This window comes from Mixophyes fleayi, chromosome 7, assembly GCF_038048845.1.
Source record: "Mixophyes fleayi isolate aMixFle1 chromosome 7, aMixFle1.hap1, whole genome shotgun sequence".
NCBI classification, from domain to species: domain Eukaryota; kingdom Metazoa; phylum Chordata; class Amphibia; order Anura; family Limnodynastidae; genus Mixophyes; species Mixophyes fleayi.
Window position 1 is genome coordinate 7,045,410 of NC_134408.1, and position 8,411 is coordinate 7,053,820.

Sequence of the window (8,411 nt, forward strand, 5' to 3'; positions counted from 1 at the left end):
TCACCTACTCCCAGTACAACTTAAATTAACGAATGCACAGTTAAACAGCATCTAGTCGGAGTTCCAGCCTCCCTGCCCACCCATTTTCCCCTTATACCACCATGACACCCCCAACTAATCATTCTCTACACATTATTAAAAAAAAATCAGTCAGTATATCAAACTTGACAAGATTGTTTTCTATTTATGCTTTTATAGTTTATAATGTTGAAATTTACTTTTCAGTTTATTTGCTATGTACTTCATTTGAATGTATATTTTCTTATTCTTTATTGTTTATGTGTATCGTTATTTGCACTGATATAATAAATAATAGAATAAAAAAATAAATAGCAATTTATTTCAATAGAAACACTTGCTTGGTTTATATCTCGTGTTTATTCTGCTGTTCATTTGTTCATCTTCTAATAAGTCACTGTTTGTGGCCATAGGTTTAACCTCTTTCTGGGAAGCAATAGCAATGGTGGCACTATGACTCAAAACTGACAAGACAAAACACACAAGACAGTAATATTATTATAAAACAAGATGCATAATAGAAATGACTCTGGCTTTAGTTTTGCACGATCATCTGCCTGTACAGTGGATTTGAAGTTGCTTTCCTACTCTGTGCTCCCAGGAGACTACTCCTCAAACTAAAAGTGCTCCAAGGTGTTCAAGGACGCAGAAGAATTTGAAGAGGTCGTACAAAAGTCACAATGAAATCCAACCACTTTAGTACTCCCCCTTTCATTAAATATAGGATTTCAGTTTCCCTACAACATACTGCTCACTTTAGACTCATATATGATTTATATTATTTATGATACTAAGGGGGCATGTCTGTATTACCCATGACAATTTTGAGTATTCAGTGATTTTAATTACATTGAGGGGTAAATTATATCTAAAAATGTGCTTCCTCCCTGAAGTCCAACTGATAGGTGCAAAATTTGTCCAGCATAAGCTGAGACTTACTCTGAGATGGTATAAAATACAAGTGTTTTTGTGGCCCATAAAATGTATCTTCTCCACCACTTTGTGGTGGACAGAAATTAAACCCAATTACTACTACAATGTACATATAATGTAATAAACACATGTAAGAATGCCTCAACAGTACAGTGGTAAAGTCCTTGTGGACACCAATGTATTGGAACCTTGGGACCCTGATGGTCTAACTAATTAAACCATCTGTTTATGGGTATGATATGTCCTAATCCACTACCAGGCAGAGTTCCTAAAAATCTATTTCATACCCTTAAAATAATTACTACTAGACCTATAACTCTGCTGATGCTGTGACATACTGATATATGTGTGTGCTGCTAGTTATTGAAATGCTAACAATCAATGTTTAATAAGAGATTCTAGAATAAAATTGTGAGTTTTCATATAAAGTCGGACAATTTCTTATTTTTGGTAATTGCCATTGTTTAAGTATATTATACAAACATTTATATAGTATTTGAATCACTGTCCTCTACAGCACTATTTTCTTTTTTTATATTATTTCCTTTGCATTTGGAGCAATGTCTCCATAAAACAGCAGTGGTGAGTTGGATATCATTTATAGATGTTGGAGTCTGATGATTAAAACTCTCCATCACTTTATCCGATTTTAGTAATCTTGCTCTGGAAGACCAAGAGCTAGATTTACTAAACTGCGGGTTTGAAAAAGTGGAGATGTTGCCTATAGCAACCAATCAGATCCTAGCTTTCATTTATTTAGTACATTCTACAAAATGACAGCTAGAATCTGATTGGTTGCTATAGGCAGCATCTCCACTTTTTCAAACCCGCAGTTTTGTAAATATACCCTCAAATCTTGTTGATTTCTGCAAAACTGCTCCACCACTGAGCCTAGTTCACATCAAACAGGAAATACCTTCGGTTTATACAACTCCTTCATTCAAGTGGTTTAAAATTTTACATATGGTGACATCTTGGCATTTTTTGATACATAAACATATGAACTTCTGTGCAAATAGTGCGCACTAGTGCAAAATGGGCCTGTGGTATCACCAAAAATTAAAATGCACCTCATCAGTTTTGCTCATATCAATGCCCTGGCCTGTTTGTTTTCACTGAATATTTATGATTATATTATGAGACACACAGTAACAGAAACACTGTAAAGACGACAGAGTGGTAAATTCATGCACAGGTAAATGACCAATGATGTCATAGCACACATAACTGACATGATGTGCTTTATTATTGCACTTTTTGTGCTCTAATTGTGCTACTGGCTAAAATGTTGTCGTTATAGTTTGTGATGCTGGGTGGTTTAACTCACTTTTAATGCTTAACAGTAATGCACTGAATGTCAGGCAGCATGGGGTTTGACTTCATGCATAAATGTTTATTATAGAGTATAGGTGTTTTTAAATAAAAAAAAATCATGCAATGTGTAATATAGCTTCACTTTATTATAAAGTTTCAATACTTTGTTTTGACACTTTAATTTCAACAACCATATTGACGTGTGGTACTATTGTGCAAGATAAAATATTGGCCAAAATGCTTAGCGTGGTCTCTTTAGAAAGTCTATTATTTATAATTTTATTATGAAGAAAATCATAAATCATAAACAATACAACAAATAAAAGAGTGCAAATCAACACAAAGATACATTAAAATAATTACAACATAAACCTTCTACGATCATGTTTGCCTCCTCCTGTATGTATATCACTATTGCTGTATGTATATTGTAGTGTTACCTACTTTTGTATATATTGATACTAATAAACAGTATTTAAAAAATAAATGAAAAAATAAAATTAAAATAATAATTACAACATTTTTATACCATTAGCAAGATTGCTGGATCATATGGTCAGTGAACCTAACAAAGTAATCTTTATAGCCAGAGGAAACATATTGAACAAGCTGGAGTGTCTATTGGGTATATTTACTAAACTGCGAGTTTGAAAAAGTGGAGATGTTGCCTATAGCAACCAATCAGATTCTAACTGTCATTTTGTAGAATGCACTAAATAAATGACAGCTAAAATCTGATTGGTTGCTATAGGCGTCATCTCCACTTGTTCAAACCCGTAGTTTAGCACATATATTCCTTAGTCTTGTTTCACCAAATAATCCATTAGATTTGTCTTAAGACAACTGGCCAAGAGAGGTCTGGGATCTCACTCTGGAGACTAGACATAGGTAATTAACAATAAACTGTTGTTCTTAACGGTGAAGTAAATTCTACTGAGATATAATATTTGCCGTTGATTACCCCTTGTGTGACCATTATTATGTAAAGCTCAGACAGATCTTTGTATTGACCTCAATACGTTTATACATCTTAATTAGATCACCTCTATCACACATTTTCCCCTAAAAAGTAAACTAATCTATTTTTTCTAATTTCTTTATAATTTAACCCTTTCATCCGGTTTATTAATGATGTTGCCGACCTCTGGGTCCTCTGAGTTCTTCTATGTCCTTCTCACAGCAAGTTGCCCCCAACTATACCCCAAATATTCAAGATAGGGTCTGACTAGTGACATATTCAATGGTAATACTGTATTTACATCATGCACACTTTTCCTATTTTTATGCATAACATAATTGCATTTGCCTTTGCAGCTGCTGCCTGGCACTGTGTGCAGCTACACAGTCCAAAGTCCAGCTAGGGACTCCACATCAGACGCCCAGATTCAGCTGATTGGGCAGAATTACTGGTGGTATGTGTCAGGTCAGGACTAACCTCCCTACAATCACTCTTTGGACTGTCACCCAGCTACCAACATCAGGATCATGCTCTCGTATGTCTTCCACCCTTCTACACTGGCCACAACTAGTGCCTGCTCAGTGAGCAGAATGCTCCTCTCCATATTATCTATAGCTCTCGATGATGCCAATTGCTCCTTTATATAAAGAAATGTTTCTTCTAAATTGGTCACATCCTGAACAGTAGTATTCACCATTAAATAACTGTTCCTGAAGTGTTCAGCACACATGGGATACAACATACACTGGGTGACATTACTAATCATGGAACCCTTACTGACTGCTATTTACTAAAACACTATGGGAGATTTATTGAGTATCAGCTAACTCCAACTAATCGATGCAAATAGACTATAGTACTGTGGAGTATTAATACTGTAGTATTAGACACTACTTAAAACTACAAATATTAATATTTACAAAACACATACACCAATAAGAGTAAAACATTATTTCCAATGATAAAGAAGAAACAATGAAGATATATTTTGCCTTTACTTTCTGTTGATGGAACTATGTTCTACATTAAAATATACTGTAAACTTATCATAACGAAAGTATCTTTCAGACCACTTAAGACGTTGCTTGGTTTTGCATTGTAGGTGTTGTGAAGCCTCAGTTAGAGGCTCCAAATAGCAGCAGATGGAATTATTTAAAGGTGATTGTGCATTGTTTGTCCTCCCACACCCAACTTTAATCACCCCACTCGCTCACTCACAAGCTGACAGCAGGGAAACCCCAGTACACATTCAAAATATACTACATTCACACCAAGACCTTGCACTAAACTGTGAACTTTAAGGACAATACCAGGAATATGAGAAACCTCACTGTCACAATATCACCTAAAATAACACAGCTGTCTGACAGATATCTTTCATCATTAAAAATACACAACAAATTAAAAATAAGAATCTAGGGCCTGATTCATTAAGGATCTTAACTTGAGAAACTTCTTATTTCAGTCTCCTGGACAAAACCATGTTACAATGCAAGGGGTGCAAATTAGTTTTCTGTTTTGCACATAAGTTAAATACTGCCTGTTTTTTCATGTAGCACACACATATCAACTTTAAATTTCAGTGTACAAATAAGCTATCAAGTATTTGTGTGCTACATGAAAAAACAGTCAGTATTTAACTTATGTGCAAAACAGAAAACTAATTTGCACCCCTTGCATTGTAGCATGGTTTTGTCCAGAAGACTGAAATAAGAAGTTTCTCACGTTAAGATCCTTAATGAATCAGGCCCCTATTTATTAATATGGAAGATTTCCTGTAAAAAAAAAATCTTCTTCCAATTTAACAAAAGGATGTGACGGGGGGAGCTGAGCGATATTGAGATCCCCGGAGACATTGTCTGGCAGCAGTAAGAGGATTGTGGCTGCTCACCAGGCCAGTCTGGGGTCAATCTGCAAATGCTAGATCCGACATCCTTGCTCACGTGTGTGCACTGGAATCTGGAATGCGTCCAGTTCCAGATATAATAATAAAGAAAATAATAATACATTTATTACAAAAAAATTGAAAAAATGGAAAATAAAACAAAAATAACTTTATTTAAAAAAAACAGGAAAAATTGCTTTATTTAGATAATACAACTTTTTGTTTGCTTAGGAGAGCCTGTGCTAGTGATAGCAGTACCACGGCAGCATTTGTACCACCGCTGTACATGATAAATAGTCTTCTCCATGGTTTGCATGGAGACCCCGGGCAAAGGCTACCTCCGGGGATAACCTCCATTAGTTTTTCCTGGACGGAGGCTTTTATTAAAGAGAGAGAAGACCTAAATCCTGCGATAACTCACATTTTTGCCAGATTTAATATTTTACTACTAATTTATAGTATGCTAAAAATTATAGTTACAATCGGTTGGGTACTCTTTACCTATTATGACTATTCCCACATGGAAAAGCCCTACAAAAAACCCAGAAATGATGAAAAACTGATTGGGAAGTAAACAGACTTACCTTCAACCCGACGCTGGACATCTCCGATGAAAGCACCATGCTGACAAGTGATTCCGATTGAACAAGTGTTCGGCACTGCAGGCTGACGCCATCGCGGCGTCTGTCAATAGAAATTTAAAGCGCAATACCGGGTTAAGTGTTTAAGCTCTTAACCTAAGGGGTACCCCCATTGCCGTTTGAAATTTCTATTCACAGACGCAGCGATGACGTCAGCCTGCAGTGCCGAACACTTGTTCAATCGGAATCACTTGAAGGTAAGTCTGTGTGAACATTCAGTTCTCATTGTTTATCATTGGTGAATTAATCATTGCAGCGTCATTAGGAAAACGTGTATTATAAGGAATAATGCAACCTTGTTCCAAATTATTGTGTCTATTAGATGTCACCTCACCATTCTGTATAAAATCACTATGCCTATGGTCAATGAATTCATTTTCATTATCACATAGATATATATAATCATCATCATCAGTTATTTATATAGTGCTACCATTCCGTCCATTTCAACATAATAGGACCATGAAAATGAAAATTACTAGTAAAATGAATGTACAAATGACAGCGGGTACAAGGCCTTACTCTGGGGTGTGCCAGTGCCAGCATATCTGAGTTTGGGTTCTAAGATGCTGATCCTCCTGCCTCAGACCTAAAATTCAGGCCCAGAATAAATTGTGTCGCCACAGAGTCATCTTCCATTGAAGTGACTGAGCGTTCAGGTAGGGCCCTCAGAACATACAAATATACACAAAGGGGCACCCTTTAGTGTGATACCTTTGTACCACATATACTATGTGTGGCTTGGTGTCCAATGGCAAAAAAAGTTATGTTTTGTAGATTTCTATAAAAAAATAATATATGTATGCTTCTCTTTTCTATTTATTTTAGGGAAAAGTCATAGGGCCAGATTCAGTTCTGTGCGCTGTGCCTCTGGTACAGTCTGCAGAGACACTCCAGGGTGATGTCTGGTTAAATTTTGCTCGCACCTCATTGGGGAGTAAGCACATATAATCAAAGATTTCAGTACTGTATTAACCGTAGCATAGCTGGACATTGCGGTGATCTCCAACAGAACATCGCACTGACTGAATCTGCCCCATAGTGTCCTGATGTGAGTGGATATATTATTTTGTTACTGATATTTTTCTAGATTTTGATTATATTATATGTTTTTTTTGTGCATTATTCTTGTGATTTATTATTATCCTATTAGAGCATGTTCCACTGATACTGCAACATGGGCCCATCCCTGGGCCTGTGCTTTGTGCTTGCCCCCCTGGCTGCAAATTTGTCACCAGCCCTTGTTGGGTGTGCATTAACCTGTCTATTCTCCGTAGATAATCTATTAGTAAACTATGGAAATATCTATCATGTGTGTCTATTGTTACCCTTTGTACTCACTCACTTGCCACTTCCTCCCTGCATCATTGTAACAAATCAATAAAATGTGTGATATTTCTGGTAAGGGCGGCAGGAAGTCGCATGACAATGCTCCACAGTTACCACTCCTAAATGACCACAGGTAGAAGAGCATTGTGGTCTCTGTTCATAGCTGCTGATGCTATCTTTCTCTTTGGGGGCACAGAGTTAAAAAAAAAGCCAGCAAACCAAAAATTCCAGTTACCTTAGAGCTACTAATAAAATTCTCAGATATATGTGAAACATTTTCCATGTACTAAGAGGACTTGAGGTGTTTCCATTTGTGGTGTCATTTATCACAATCTGCAAATAGTTATGTCCTGTAAAAAGTGGCTAAAAATGGTCCGTCTGCAGTGTCCTCTAATGTGATAACTTCCTCCAACATCCCAGCATTATCACAAATATCTACATTAATGATCATTTCCTTATATGTTTGTGAATGTTACTAGCAGCTTTTGTATAAAACAACTTGTGTTTTAGATCTAAAACTCATAAAATCCATTAGATGCCTGATAACAATATCTCTCTCTCCTGTTATATCATCATTAAGCTATTCTATTTGAATCCTGCCAGCAAAGAGCTAAAAGTTACATATGGGCAAATTGAGCAGAGCAATTTTGAAATTCGGGCAACTTTCAGCATCTTGTGAAATAGTTCGCAAATTGGTCCAGATTCACCAAAAATTTGCTAAGTCTAGACAGCTGCCAGAAGCAATCTGTTCCCTATACGTTTTTGTCTGCTTGTAAGTGTAGATCCAGTGTAATTCTTTTTAATCACTGGTAAGCACGGGTTACACCGAATCTATTTAAGATATTAATATTGGTGAATTGGAAGAGGTTCTACTGGTTGAAAAGATAAATAAAAGCGCCTTTGCCTCTGCTATCACCTGCACTCCCCCACTCCGTGCCGCCCTCTTCTTGTCTTCCTCTTCCCTCTAGGATGTAAGCTCTTAGGAGCAGGGCCCTGTTTCCCTGTGTTCTGCTTCTGCTATCCCATCACTCTGTGTACCTCTAGGTTGCTCCCCTAGCCCTGTTTCCTTGACCCCAGACCTACTTCATGTTTGACATTACCATCACTCTTACTCCCTGCCCCATAATAACCTGATCTGCATTATTCCCAGTGTATAATTTGTCAATTTGTTAACTAGTTTATGTCTGGTCTTTGTATTATTTTGATTTTTGTATATTATGTAATGTGTTATTCATCGTTGCTATCTGTCTGTGTATATTATACTACTGTAAATGTCGTACGGCGCTGCGGACCGTTTGTAATAATAATTTCATAAGAAAGAAATGTTTTTCCT